The sequence below is a fragment of the Macaca fascicularis genome, chromosome 1 (genome assembly GCF_037993035.2).
Source record: "Macaca fascicularis isolate 582-1 chromosome 1, T2T-MFA8v1.1".
Classification (NCBI taxonomy): Eukaryota; Metazoa; Chordata; class Mammalia; order Primates; family Cercopithecidae; genus Macaca; species Macaca fascicularis.
The window spans coordinates 26,001,319-26,017,171 of record NC_088375.1 but is presented as its reverse complement, the minus strand read 5'-3'; positions in this window follow the sequence as shown (position 1 = coordinate 26,017,171).

The window sequence follows — 15,853 nt, the reverse complement described above, 5'->3', positions numbered from 1 at the left end:
AGACTAAATAATCTCGTGCCAGCAAAGTGACACATTACATCTCACCAACCAGCATAACCAGGAGATGAAGAACTAGCAAAAAGAGAAGCTGCTGAATGGGGACTGAGTGCAAATCCACAGTATGAGTCAGATCTGCAGGGCAAGCCTGTCCTCCCAACACCTGGAGCTCACTGGGAATATGATCATTCATGTGGTGGGGAAGTGGGGCAGTATACAGGGGACTTCTGTCACACTGTCCAGCTGGTCAGCAACTAACTGTCTTAGTCCACTTGTGCTGCTAAAACTAAATACCTGAGACTTGGCAATTTATAAAGAACAGAAATTTATTTTCTCACAGTTCTGGAGACTGGAAAGTCCAAGATCAAGATACTGGTATTTGGTCTGGTGAGGACCTTCTTGCTGCAACCTCACATGGCAGAAGGTGGGAGGGCAAGAGAGAGTCAAAGAGCAGGCTAGCAAGCCAACTGAATGCTGGCAGAAGCGTCTTTAATAAGTGCCTTGATCCCATTAATGACAGAGGACCCCTGATGGCCTAATCACCTCTGAAAGGCTCCCATCACCTAATACTGTCACATTGGCACCACTGGAATTTTGAAAGAGACACATTCAAACCGTAACAGAAACCCACACTCTATTTGGAAAAATTTCCTATTTTTGTGAATCTTGGTAGGAGAGAGTTTGCCTCCTACATACTACAGGAGTCAATTGAACTCTCTCACCCAGAGATACCAGTAGAGATACCAGTCCCATTTAGAAAACTGTTTCTACCCCTTTGGATGTCATTGTCAGCTTGGGGTTTTCTTAGTGTCATGAGAAGGTGAAGTTTTGGAACAAATGCTAACAGCAGCACTTCCTTTCCTTCAAACACCAGATGGTGCCAGACACAGATTTCTTTCAGCCATAAGTCAACCTAGTGACTTAGAGAGTAATAGTCCAGTGAAGCTATGAGTTATGAAAAAAGCACCTTGGCTTCCTGCCTCATGACCCACAGGAGCCAACCTGATTCTGTTTTTGGTGATGGGTATGTGAGTTACCAGCAGCAAATGCATACAAGTCTGAAGCAAACTCAATTCTTGCCGCTTCCGAAGAAAAAATTTGACTGAGGGACATAAGGCAGAAGAAAAAACTGAGGCAAATTTTAGAGTATGAGTGAGAGTTTATTAAAAAGCTTTCGAGCAGGAATGCAAAGAAAGTAAAGTAAAGTAAACTTGGAAGAGGGCTAAGCGGGTGTCTTGGAGGACAAGTGTGGGATTTGACGTTTTGGCTTGGAGTTTTCTGTTGGCATACTTCAGGGATCTTGCATCCCTTCTCCCTGCTTCTTCCTTTGGGGTGGGTTTTCTGCATGTGTAATGGACCACTGGTGCTTGAGAGGGGAGCATTCAGTGTCTTTACACATGCTCACTTGAGGCATTCTTCCCATTCCAGTGCAATGCCCGCAGAAGGTCATATACCAGTTAAACTCCACCATTTTGCCTCCTAATGCACATGCTTAAGCTCACTCGCCCAACTCCTGAAATTTTATCAGGAAACTACTAATCACCAGTTTCAGGTTTTTTCTATCTATAGGGAGACTGCCTTTCCCTGGCACTGGCTATGACAAATTATTATTTTAGAGAGATAGTTGAAAGCCATCTGACCATCACCTGATGGTCACCCCACATTATTAGGCAGATCCACCTCCTGCCCTGCTCATGCCCGACTAGCTACCTACTGTAACATTCCTGCATGCTTGTCATGCCTGGTTGTTCAGCTTCCCAGGGAGCTTCAAGCCCCAGATTCTATTTCTGTTATTTATACCCAGAAGAGTTTGACCTGGCACCTTATAAGGTCAGTGGACTCAGTAGTTCCTCAGTTGCACTTCTTGCCCAGTGATGACCTTTGTCACTTTATAAGATCATTTCCCTCTTCAGAAGCTACAGAGCATCTTGACAGTCCAACATCCCAACCAAAGCAGAGATAAACTGTACCTTACTCCCAATCAAAGACCCACCAGTCCCTCCATCAACACCTGAGTTATGGCTACTGAGTACTTAGGGAGGAATTCTTCTAAGTCCTTTGCAAGAACTAATTTATTCAGTGCTTGCACTACCCTATAAAGCAGATACAATTATTATCTTATCCCCTGTTTCATAGAGGAGGAAATAGAGTTCAGAGAGGTTAACACACGTGCCTAAAGTTACAGGAAAGAAATAGGACTAGGATTTGAACCCAGGCAGTCAGACTCCACAGCCTAGCATCATATACCAACTTATACTGCTTCTCAAAAGCTGCCTAAAAATAAGTACACAGAGTTATTTAGTGCTAACATGTGCTGTGAAGAAAAACACAGTAGGGAGATGGGTAAGGAGGAAAAAAAGAGTGATGAGCTGATCTTTTTGTAGGATGCTCAGAGGAAGGCCTGTTAGAATGGAGTTGCTATAAACTGAGAGAGTGAAGAGTGAAGAAGAGTGGGTTTGGAGAACTATTTCTGGCCTTTGGTGCCACTCAGAACTAGTCAGACACATTTCTACATAAAATATCTTCCAAGATCTGAAGAAAACTCTCTCTTCTCTACGCTTCCGTAAATCACCCCATAATTTTGTGCAATGTTCACTTTCCAGTGTTGTAACCACCTTGAAGGCCTGCTCTGACCACAGCCCTGACTCTCAATGTCTTCCTTAAATGGTAGGTCTGCCACCAGCTCCAGACTCAGACCCAACAGCACACAGGCGAGTTCTTTACACTCAATCTAGACCTCGCCTGCCTCTGAACTCTCATTGTCTCTGTAGCTGCTGTATCTTTTGGCTCCCAGATCTTTTCCCATGAACAGTTCTCATTCTACATTCTTTCTTCATATGAGTCAAGGATAAAATTCTTGAACAGGATAAAGTCAAGGCCCAGGACAGAGTCCTCTGCCTCAACCAGAGACCATCCCACAGGCTGAGAATGGGTGTTGTTTGTTTCGACAAGTCTGGGTACATCTGACAACAATAGCAACCAGTCATATATTATACACTCTTCTCCACCAAGACAGCCAGAACACACATTCCTGAATGTCAGGCAGAAATGACAATACATTGTATCCACAGATGTCCCTGAGCTTACAAATTGGTTGCTCTGTTTTAAAAAGCAGAACGATGTTAATTTCTTATATGTTCTTCCTGTAGGAATTTATCCCTGAGTCTATTGCAAATATGCATAATTTCTTTAAGAAATGGTCATTTGAATGTTACCTGTGTCATAACTTGCTTATCTGCCTGTCACTCTCTGTCATTTCTCAGCTGTTATCTGCAAAACTCTGAAGTCATATTGGCACATTTCTTCAGCAGAGCTCACCACTGCCTTGCCTGGGTTGAGAGTGGCCTGCCTCTTTTTTAATCCTCCCTTCTCCCTTCTATAGAAAAGCAGACTTGCGGCAACCCCTTTTTGGAACACATTGGGAAATAAATAAGCATGAATAAATGTAATATGAGAATCACAGGAGAAGATTTTTTTATCGTGAATCAACTTCTTCATGTAATGAAGACTTCTGGATAAAAACAAAATTTCAAAAGCCTTTTCTATTACGGTCAGCAGTTTTTACAAGCCTTTCTTTCTGGCACCTTTTCCAATTTTGCTTTTTCCTAGAAATCAAATCTAATGTCCTTTCCGTTTCTTGCAAAACTCCTTCTGCCAGTGATACCCTGAATTCCAGAGCAGGGGAAAGCTCACACTGGAGGCCAGATCCAGCTTCTCCCTGAATTGGTGTGTGGTCTGTTTTGAGTCATTGTGTGACTTCATGACACCACCCACAAATCAACCACCAGCTCACCATTCCATTCCTATGGTCTGTCTTAAAGGAACTTGGTAGAGGTGGTAGAGCAATGTGATGGTACGAGTCTGAATCAACAGTTGAACATTTCCCCTCAAGTTAAAGGAGAAAAAATGATGCACACTACAATGAAGAAAATAAAACACAGTATAGTTACCTAATTAACACTCCACTGCCATTATCTAAGCATTACCTGACAACAGACTGCTTAAGGGCAGTAAACCCTGCTTTCTCCCAACCATTTTAAGGTTTTATAGGGAATAAAATGATGCATTTGGGAAAACGGTTTTTAAAATGATAATGCCGGCCATATTGCCCAAAGTAATTTATAGATTCAATGCTATCCCCATCAAGCTACCATTGACTTTCTTCACAGAATTAGAAAAAAACTAGTTTAAATTTCGTATGGATCCAAAAAAGAGCCCATAAAGCCAAGACAATCCTAAGCAAAAAGAACAAAGCTGGAAGCATCACACTACCTAACTTCAAACTACACTATAAGGCAACAGTAACCAAAACAGCATGGTACTGGTACCAAAAGAGATACATAGACCAATGGAACAGAACAGAGGCCTCAGAACTAATGCCACACATCTACAACCATCTGATCTTTGACAAACCTGACAAAAACAAGCAATGGAGAAAGGATTCCCTATTTAATAAATGGTAATGGGAAAACTGGCTAGCCATATGAAGAAAACTGAAACTGGACCACTTCCTTACACCTTATACAAAAATTAACTCAATACGCATTAAAGACTTAAATGTATGACCTAAAATCATAAAAACCCTAGAAGAAAACACAGGCAATACCATTCAGAATATAGGCATGGGCAAAGACTACATGACTCAAACACCAAAAGCAATGGTAACAAAAGCCAAAATTGACAAATGGGATCTAATTAAACTAAAGAGCTTCTGCACAGCAAAAGAAACTATCATCAGAATGAACAGGCAACCTACAGAATGGGAGAAAAATTTTGCAATCTATCCATCTGACAAAGGGCTAATATCCAGAATCTACAAGGAACTTAAACAAATTTACAAGAAAAAAACAAACAACCCCATCAAAAAGTGGGCAAAGGATATGAACAGACACTTCTCAAAAGAAGACATTTATGCAGCCAACAAACATATGAAAAAAAGCTCATCATCACTGGTCATTAGAGAAATGCAAATGAAAACCACAATGAGATACCATCTCATGCCAGTTAGAATGGCAATCATTAAAAAGTCAGGAAACAACAGATGCTGGAGAGGATGTGGAGAAATAGGAACGCTTTTACACTGTTGGTGGGAGTGTAACTTAGTTCAACCATTGTGGAAGACAGTGTGGGGATTCCTCAAGGATCTAGAACTAGAAATACCATTTGACCCAGCAATCCCATTACTGGGTATATAACCCAAAGGGTTATAAATCATTCTACTATAAAGACACATGCACACATATGTTTACTGCAGCACTATTCACAATAGCAAAGACTTGGAACCAACCCAAACATCCATTGATGATAGACTGGATAAAGAAAATGGGCATATATACACCATGGAATACTATGCAGCCATAAAAAAAGAATGAGTTCATGTCCTTTGCAGGGACACGGATGAAGCTGGAAACCGTCATTCTCAGCAAAGTAACACAAGAACAGAAAACCAAACACCACATGTTCTCACTCATAAGTGGGAGTTGAACAATGAGAACACATGGACACAGGGAGGAACATCACACACTGGGGCCTGTTGTGGGGTGGGGGGCTAAGGGAGGGATAGCATTAGGAGAAATACCTAATGTACATGATGGGTTGATGTTAAGTGTTAAGTGTTAAGCACTGATTTATAGCACTAAAAACCTTCATCAAGAAGTTAGAAAGATCTCAAATTTACCATCTAACTTTGCACCTAAAGGAAACAGGAAAAAAGAACAAACCAGCTACAAAGCTAGCAGAAGAAAGGAAACAACTAAAATTAGAGAAGAACTGAATGAAGTTGAGATGCAAAAATTCATAAAAAAGATCAGTGAGACCAAAAATTGGCCCTTTGAAAAAATAAATGAGATTGATAGACCATTAGCTAGACTAACAAAGTAAACAAAAAGGTCCGAGTGTGGTGGCTCACACACCTGTAATCCTAACACTTTGGGAGGTGGCAGGAAGATCCCTTGAGCCCAGAAGTTCAAGACCACTCTGGGCAATATAGGGGGACCCTGTCTCAAGGAAGGGAGGAAGGAAGGAAGGAAGGAAGGAAGGAAGGAAGGAAGGAAGGAAGGAAGGAAGGAAGGGAGGGAGGGAGGGAGGGAGGGAGGGAGGGAGGGAGGGAGGGAGGGAGGGAAGGAAGGAAGGAAAGGAGGGAGGGAAAGGAAAGATCCAAATAAGTACACTCAGAAATGACAAAGATGACATTACAACTGATCTCACAGAAATATAAAAGATCCTCAGAGAATACTATAAACAACTTTATGCGCACAAATTTTAAAAATCTGGAGGAAATGGATAAATTCCTAGAAACACAGTCTCCCAAGATTGAATCAGCAAGGGATTGAAACCCTAAATAGACCACTACTGAGCTCTGAAATTGAATCAGTAATAAAAAGTCTACCAACCAAGAAAAAGGCCTGAACCAGATGAATTCACAGCCAAATTCTACCAGACATACAAAGAACTGGTACTAACACTATTGAAACTATTCCCAAAAAACCAAGGAGGAGGGGCTGCTCCCTAACTCATTCCATGAAGTGAGCATCAGCCTAATACCAAAACCTAGCAGAAACACAGTGAATAAAGAAATCTTCGGGCCAATACACCTGATGAACATAAAAATCATTAACAAAATACTACCAAACCAAATCCAGCAGCACATCGAAAGTTAATACACCATGACTGAGTAGGCTTTATACTTGAGAGGCAAGGTTGATTCAACATATATATGCAAATAAATAAATGTGATTCACTACATAAACAAAATTAAAAGCAAAACATATGGTCATCTCAATAGACACAGAAAAATCTCTTGATAAAATCCAACATCCCTTCATGATTAAAAACCCTCAACAGACTAAACATTGAAGGAACATACTTCAAAATTATAGAAGCCATCTATGACAAACCCACAGCCAAAATCATATTTAACAGGCAAAAGCTTGAAACATTCCCCTTGAGAACTGGAACAAGACAAGGTGCCCACTCTCACCACTCCTACTAAACATGGTACTGGAAGTCCTCGCTGGAGCAATCAGGCAAAAGAAAGAAATAAAAGGCTTCCAAATAAGAAAAGAAGTCAAACTTTGCCAACAATATTATTCAATACCTAGAAAACCCTAAAGACTCTGCCAAAAGGCTACTAGAACTGATAAATGATTTTAGTAAGGCTTCAGAATACAATATCAATGTACAAAAATCAGTAGCATTTCTATATACCTATAATGTTCAGGCTGAGAGTCAAATCAAGAACACAATCCCATTTGCAATAGTCACAGAGAAAATGAAATACCTAATAATACAGCTAACCAAGGAGGTGAAACATGTCTGTAAAGAGAACTACAGGCCAGACGTGGTGGCTCATGCCTGTAATCCCAGCACTTTGGGAGGCCGAGGTGGGTGGATCAGGAGGTTGGGAGTTCAAAACCAGCCTGGCCAAGATGGTAAAACCCCGTCTCTACTAAAAATACAAAAAATTAGCCAGGTGTGGTGGCACGTGCCTGTAATCCCAGCTACTCCGGAAGCTGAGGCAGAGAATTGCTTAAACCTGGAGGGGCAGAGGTTGCAGTGAGCTGAGATCGCGCCACTGCACCCCAGTCTGGGCTACAGAGCGAGACTCCATCTCAAAATAATAATAATAATAATAATAATAATAATAATAATAAAGAGAACTACAAAACACTGCTGCAAGAAATCGGAATGACACAAATAAGTGGAAAAACATTCCATGCTCAGCGATTAAAAGAATCAATATCATTAAGATGGCCAAACTGCCCAAAGCAATTAACAGATTCACTGCTATTCCTATCAAACTACCATCATTTTTCACAGAATTTGAAAAAAACTATTTTAAAATTCACATAGAATAAAAAAAGAGCTTGAATAGGCAAGGCAATCCTAAGCCAAAAGAACAAAGCTGGAAGCACCACACTACCTGACTTGAAACTATAATATAAGGTTACAGAAACCAAAGCAACATGGTACTGGTACAAAAACAGACACATAGACCAATGGAACAGAATAGAAAATTGAGAAATAAAGCCACACACCTACAACAATCTAATCTTGCACAAGGCCAACAAAACAAGCAATGGAGAAAGGACTCCCTCTCACATGCAGAAGAACGAAACTGGACTCTTACCTTTTACCATATACAAAAATTAACTCAAGATGGATTACAGATTTAAATGTAAGACATCAAACTATAAATATTCTAGAAGAAAACCTAGGAAGTACTCTTCTCAATATCAGACTTGGCAAAGAATTTTTGGCTAAGTCCCCAAGGGCAACTGCAAGAACAAAATAAAATTGACAAATGGTACCTAGTTAAACTGAAGAGCTTCCGCACAGCAAAAGAAACTATCAACAGAGTAGAAAAGAAGCTAATCCTATAGGACAGAAAAAGGAAAAGGGGAGGAGTCATAAGGGGATATAAGCATAAGATACCCAAGCCAGAAACAGCAACCCTTGCAGGTCCCCTTCCCCTAAAGTGGAAGCTTTACTTTCGCTTTTGTTTTACTTTCACTTTCACTTTAATAAATCTTGCCGCTGCACACACACAAAAAAGAAACTATCAACAGAGTAAACAGACCACCTACAGAATGAGAGAAAATATTCAAAACTTATGCATGCAACAAAGGTCCCATATCCAGAATCTATAAAAAAAAAATTAAACAAATCAACAGGCAAAAACAAATAACTCCATTAAAAAATGGGCAAAAGACATGAACAGACACTTCCCAAAAGAAGACATACAAGTGTCAAACTGAAAAAAATCCTCATCATCACTAATCATAAGAGAAATATAAGTCAAAACCACAGTTAGATACCATCTCACACCAGTCAGAATAGCTATTATTAAAAAGTCAAAAAAACAACAGACGGTGGCAATGCTTCAGAGAAAAGGGAATGCTTATACTGTTGATAGGAATGTAAATTAGTTCAGCCACTGGAGAAAGCTGTTTAGAGATTTCTCAAATAACTTAAAAACATAGCTACCATGTATGCCAGCAATCCCGTTACTGGGTATACACCCAGAGAAAAATAGATCCTTATACCAAAAAGACACATGCACTTATCTGTTTATCACCATGCTCTTCACAATAGTAAAGTCATGGAATTAACCTAGGTACCCGTCATTGGTGAGTTGGATAAAGAAAATGTGGTACACATACACCATGAAATACTATGCAACCATGAAAAAGAATGAAACCATGTTCTTTGCAGCAAAATGGATGGAGCTGGAGGCCATAATCCTAAGTGAATTAACATCGGAATAGAAAACCAAATACTGCATGTTCTCACTTCTAAGTGGGAGCTAAACACTGAGCGCACATGGACATAAACATGGGAACAGTACACACTACAGACTAACTAGAGGAGGGAGGAAGGACAGCACGGATTGAAAAACTACCTATTGGGTACTATGCTCACTACCTGGGTGCAATATACCATGTAACAAACCTGCACATGTATCCCCTGCATCTACAAAAAAGCATAAATTTATTTTTTAAAAAAAGAAGATATAAAAAATAAAAATAAATAAATAAAATCTGGAGCACAAAAATAAGTATGCAAAGTGAGAGAAGTGAAAACATTTTTTAAGTTTATTAGATTTTCTTGTATAGCGTTGTGTTTTCTTTGACACTTCAGAAGTGCTTTTTACAGAAAGAAAAATATACCATCCATAAAGGCAAAAGATGGGAAAGTTCTTTAGGATAAAATTTTTTCCATGAATTTTTCATTTTTATTTTCATTTTTTCAACCAGTTTATTGCAGTATGATTGACATGTAAAAAGCTGCATATATTCAATGTATACCTCTCAATGAGTCTGAAGATAAGTATACACCCATGAAACTATCACTACCATCAGGACCATAAACATATCCATCACCTCTCCAAGTTTCCTCTGCCCCCTTTAATATCATTAATGTTATGATTATTTTTTGCTTGGTAAGAACACTTAACAACATCTATCCTCTTAGCAAATTTTAAGTATAGAAGACAATATTGTTAGCCATAGGCACCACACTGTGTAGCACATCTCCAGAACTTATTTATCTTGCATAACTGAAACTTCATACCCTTTAACCATCACCTCTCATTTCCCCTTCCCCTGAGCTCCTGACAACCACCATTCTACTCTCTGCTTCTATGAGTTTGGCTGTTGTAGATTCCACATATAAGTGAGTCCGTACAGTATTTGTCGTTCCGTGTCTGCCTTATTTTACTTAGCATAATGCCCTCCAGGTCCATCCATGTTGTTGCATATGGCAAGGTTTCCTTCTATTTTAAGACTGAATGATATTCCATCGTATGTATATACTAAACTTGCTTTATCCATTCATCTGCTGGTGGACATTTAAGCAGTGTTCATACCTTGGTGGATGTGAGTTATGCTGTTAATACAGTGAACATGGGAGTGCAAATATCTCTCCAAGATTCTGATTTCAATTCCTTTGGATATGTACACAGAAGTGGGATGGCTGGATCATACGGTAGTTCTATTTTTGGTTTTCTGAAGAACCTCCATACTATTTTCCATAATGGCTGTACCTCTTTGGGATAAAATTTAAATGGTCATTTAAAATCAGTTTGCATGACTCTTGGAAGGTTAAATTGCCCAGAGCAGATCCCTGTCCCAGAAAAAGGGCTGCCTTTGTGGGCAACCTTGTAGGCATCACACTTAAGACAGCAATGCCCAACCTAGATTTCTTCCTTCTTGAAATTTGTCAGTTGACTTAATATCTCAGGCCCAATAAATTATACAATATCCTAGCAACTACTTTGGTATTAGACAGGAGCTTAGGTTCACTTGTTTCTGTTTTAGAGCTGCTACCTGCAAAGTGCCAGGCATTTGACAAGTATTATCTGCCTTAATCTCAATACAGCCCTGCAAACTAAGTATTATGGGGTCTCACCCTACAGAAGAGGTGGTTACAGCTCAGTAAGCTTTAAAAATGTTGTCAAGTGTCTCAGCTCAGAAATACAGAGACAGGTTTTAAATTAGGTCTGCCAAGCTCCCAAGATGATGGAGCCTTTTCCACTCACCCATCCTGTTTTACCACAAAGTCAAGCAGAAAAAAATCTGCAGTAGAAGCAAGACCTTGATCCTTAGCAGCATCTGGCTATTTTGGGCCAGCTGCTCAGAGCCCCAACAATAAAAAAACACCATTGATTTGGGCTCAAGTTATCTCTTTTTGCCAGTCTTGCCCATCACTGTCATGAGCAAGACTGGAAATTTCACTCCAAATTTCACTTTGAATTTGGAGAGCATTTGTCTGGATTTTCATAAAGAAAATTCTGGCCTGGTGCAGTGGCTCACACCTTTAATCTCAACACTTCGGGAGGCTGAGATGGGTGGATCACCAGGCCAGGAGATCCAGACCATCCTGGCCAACATGGTGAAACCCCATCTCTACTAAAAATACAAAAATTAGCCAGGCATGGTGGTGCGTGCTTGTAATCCCAGCTACTTGGGAGGCTGAGGCAGGAGAATTGCTTGAACCCGAGAGGAGGAAGTTCCAGTGAGCTGAGACTGTGCCACTGCACTCCAGCCTGGTGACAGAGCTAGACTCTGTCTCAAAAAAAAAAAAGGGGGAAATTATACTTTTTCTGCAGTAACTACACTGATACTCAGGGAAAAAAATTAATAAAACTACCTTTAAAAATCAAGAGACAAGCTTGGCATAGTGGTACAAGCCTATAATCCCAGCTACTCAGAATGCTAAAACAAGAGGGACCCTAGGGCCCAGGAGTTTGAGGCTGTAGTGTGTTATGATCATGCCTGTGAATAGTCACATCACTCCAAACTGGGCAAGGTAGCAAGACCCTGTCATTTAAAAAAAAAAGAAATCAGGAGACAGAGGAGACAGTGAGGGAAAACATTATGGCAAATTAACCCACATACTGCACCATTTTCATTTTGATTTTTATCTGTCTTAGACCGGGTCACAACAACTCCATCCCTTATCATCAGGTATGTGTGTCGAGCACCTAACTATATTAAACTCAGAACAGTTTAAGATACCCAAGTACAGCTTGGACTTCAGTGACAGAAAACCTTCCTGCCACTTGCCAGCTGAGTTCCCTAAGACAATGCCCTTACTTAACTTCTCAGCCTCAGTTTCCTATCTATAGCATGAGGATAATCATCTTGGCTAACAGTGATAGTGCAAAGGTCAAATCCGGTAAAATATCTGAAATCTCTGTAAGCTATAAAGCACCATGCCCATATTTTGGACATTATGTTTTATACATTGATTTACTTAACATTCATCCTGGCAACCTCCTCATCTGCATGCCCTCTGGCAAACAGAAATCTGGGACACAGCACAGCAACCTTGGAAGCATAGAGAAAATGCAAACTATGAGCAAACCTAGCATAAACACACAGATTTACCAGGAAATCCTTTATACTGTAAGCAAAGAAATAAATGTTGGTGCATAAATGTAGGGGATTCATTATGAACTGAATCTTACTCTTTAGTCAAAGAAGGTTTCCTGAGTTATGAGTGAAGAAGGAGGGATGTCAGGCAATTTTTAAATACCAGAAAGCTGGGCCTAAGATGCACTTATGAGGGGTAAGTGGTCCATTGGCCCAGGACAGCAAGTAGATGTATCTCATCCCATCACCCAGGCTACTAAGAGAAGACAAAGGGTATGAGAAGACATTGAGTACATGGACCAAGTTCCCTGTTTCACTGTGAGTCACATGAAGACCCTGAAAGGTGAGATGTCAACTCAGAGCCTACAGATGGCAAAATCATGTTGCTTATCCTCTACATACTTACAGATCTCTACTAGCCCTTGGAATTCAGGGCTGCTTAGATGATAGAGAGAAAAAGACAAGATATCTGATGGGGACCATCACTCTTGGTCTGATTCTGGCTTCCTCTCCTTGGCCTTTTGTCTCATCTCCTGGGGGGTCTCTAGAGCTACTTAAGTAGCTAACAAGCAAGCTGTAAAGCTCATCTTCAGCAAGATCGCTTTTGCAAGCATAACAGCCTCAGATGAAATAGACTGGCTTCTTAAAGGACTTTGACAGCACTCTTTAAAAAAATCCTGTTGAAGCAGCAGTGCATGTGAGAGGGAGTGGGGAGCAGGGATGGTGGGGTGGGCTTACGACATTCTAACAACCAGAGGTCTCATGATACCTTGGCTTTTCTTCGAGAGACAGGACTCAGGTGTTCTGGGCCCTAATAATCCACTCTTGTTTTCTCTGCCTCCTCTGTCCCCCACTTGTCCTTGTCCTTCCTCTAGGAGGCAGCAATACAACAGGGCTATGTTACCCAGTGGGCTTGATCATCCACTCTCCAAAAGGCTCAAAGAACACAGATGGATTCTTCCTCCTGAGTAAATCCTCCTCAATTAGAAAGCTCTTCAGCTGGCCCTTTGTTAACATTTGCCTGAGGTCCATATACTGTCTACGAGATGCTCATTGGTACTGCAGGCCCTGGAGTCATCGGTTAGACCTTGGACACCAGTAAAACATGCAGAACCATCTCCTCCAGAGCCAACAACTTATTATGAAACCTTCACATTTTCACTGCCAAGCAGGCAGAAGCAGGCCTCAGAAAATCACAAGCCTTGTCTCTTTTCATACACCTCTAATATCCAGTTGTCAGGTCAGACAACTCGACCAAAATTGCAGTATAAAATCCTTTACAGTAAGCAAAGAAATTTAATGAACCACTTAACCCGCATAAGTGCATCTTAGGCTAGCTTTCCGGTATTTAAAAATTGCCTGACACCCCTCCTTCTTCAGGAAACCTTCTCTGACTAAAGAATAAGATTCAGTTAATGAATCCCCTGCATTTATGCAACGAAATTTATTTCTTTGCTTACAGAACCAAATGTATTTCTTTGCACCAGGAAGAAAATCGCATTGTACCTTCCTCAAGAAGCTTTGTAAATAATGATTTGGTTTTGAAGTTTGTTTGTTTTTGGTGTTTTGCCGGCCCTACTCAGAAGGCAGCTTTTATCCTGACGACGTTTCAGTTTTAGCTATGGCTCTCTTTAAAGCTGCTAGTTTCGCATGGGTAGCTCCTTCTTTAGAAGGAAAATCTGCAGTATCTTTTTTAAGTTCTGCGTCAGAAGACGGCCGGGACGCAGTTGGGGGTGATTGATGAGTCGGAGCTTTGCTGCCACCTAGTGTCCAACCGAGGAGGATGACGCGATTCCCTAGATGAAGACTTGCAAGCTCTAGAGCCTCATCTGCTTTGCCGTGGGCGTGGGTGATTGTGCAGAGTTCTGGGTCACGCGCTTGGCTCTGATTTAAGGAGGTCAACCACACATACCCACAGGCAGAAAAACGGAGACTGGCGCCTGCCGTCCCACCCCATCACCAGGACAACAGGGGTGGGACCAGCACTCCGCATTTCCACAACCTTTCCCATGGCCCTTGGGTGGCTTTTCCTGCGCTCCTCCCCCAGGACGATATTCTCCCCTAAGGAATAAATGGAGAGACAGAGGAGGAAGCAGAAAAATGTAAACAATGTGATCTTCTCTGGGCTCCTCGTTCCCCTGCAGAGAGCTCCGAGGACTAAAACCAAGACTTGAAGGAGAGACATCGATTTTCATATCCAAGCTCTGAAATCTCCAGTTTATGCGAACCATTAAAGTGAGGTGAATGGCCTCCCATAAGGAAGTATGGAGAGGACCCTGTGAACCAACTAGAGATAAACACTTAGGAAAAATAGCTTAAGCTTGTTTAACTAAACGTCTCGTGGCTGTTTGTGATTCCTCTGCAAGTTTGAACCCCTAATAACACCTGCCATGTATTATGTATGCCCAAAGTGGGGACATTCATACAAGACTTCTTCACACTTTTAATAATAATAATGCTGTGAACTTCAGTTAATTAGAAGGGTCAGGGACTGGAAGTTCTGATTAATTCGATTTTCCAGTTAACTAAGAGTTAATGAGGAAGTTATCCCTCTTTTCTAGGAAAGTGATTTTTGGTAGTTAGAGCTCTCAGTGCTCATCTGTGTCTGTGGAATATTTCTATCAATGTGAAGACTCTGACACATGCTTATCAAGTTTTAGAAGGCACAGGCTTGAAAGGTTTGGTAATGCATTGCATGGATTACATGGCAGAAGTCATTCAAAAGTGATTCAATGGGATTATATTATAAGTTAAGACTAAAGTCCTGGAAATAGATTTTTTTTTCAAGTTAACCACACAAATACAGGATGTTGAAACTTGGCTTAATAGCAGTTCATGTGGGAAGCCCTAGGCATTTTACTAACCCGATGTGGCTGCCAAAAATGACAAAACAGTCTTAAGCAGCGGTGAAAGAGAAAGGCAGTGTTGGGAGCAGGAAAGATGGGAGCTCTACTGAATACGCCATGGTGGGGTAATGTCGGCAAAGCTCCATTCCATTCTGCCTGCCACAAACCAAAAGGAAAGGGAACTGATGAAATTTTTAGAAATCATGGCATATGAGGAAAATCCGAAGCTGCTGACAATGTTTGGAGTAGAAGAATGGAAGACCCAGGGAGAAACTGAAGAGCTATATTCAAACATGTGAAGGGCTGTCATGGGAAGAGAGGATAGGTTTAGAGCTGTTAAAAGAAGAACTTTAGACAAAACAAATTTAACAGAGTTTATTTGTCCAAACAACAATTCATGAGTTGGGCAGCCTCAGAACCAGAAGCAGTTCAGAAAACTGCTGCAGCAGCTTGGACAGCAAGTTCTTTATGGGCTAAATGCAGAAGGAAGGCAAAGAAAACATATTTCAATATCGAGCTAGGGTCTTTACCAGTCGGCAACCACAAACCAACTTCTGTTGGTGGTTTCTGTTTGGTAAATGCTGTAGTTTCATTCCACTGTTTTATGCTGGCATTCGGTTTGCTTAGTAGGAACTT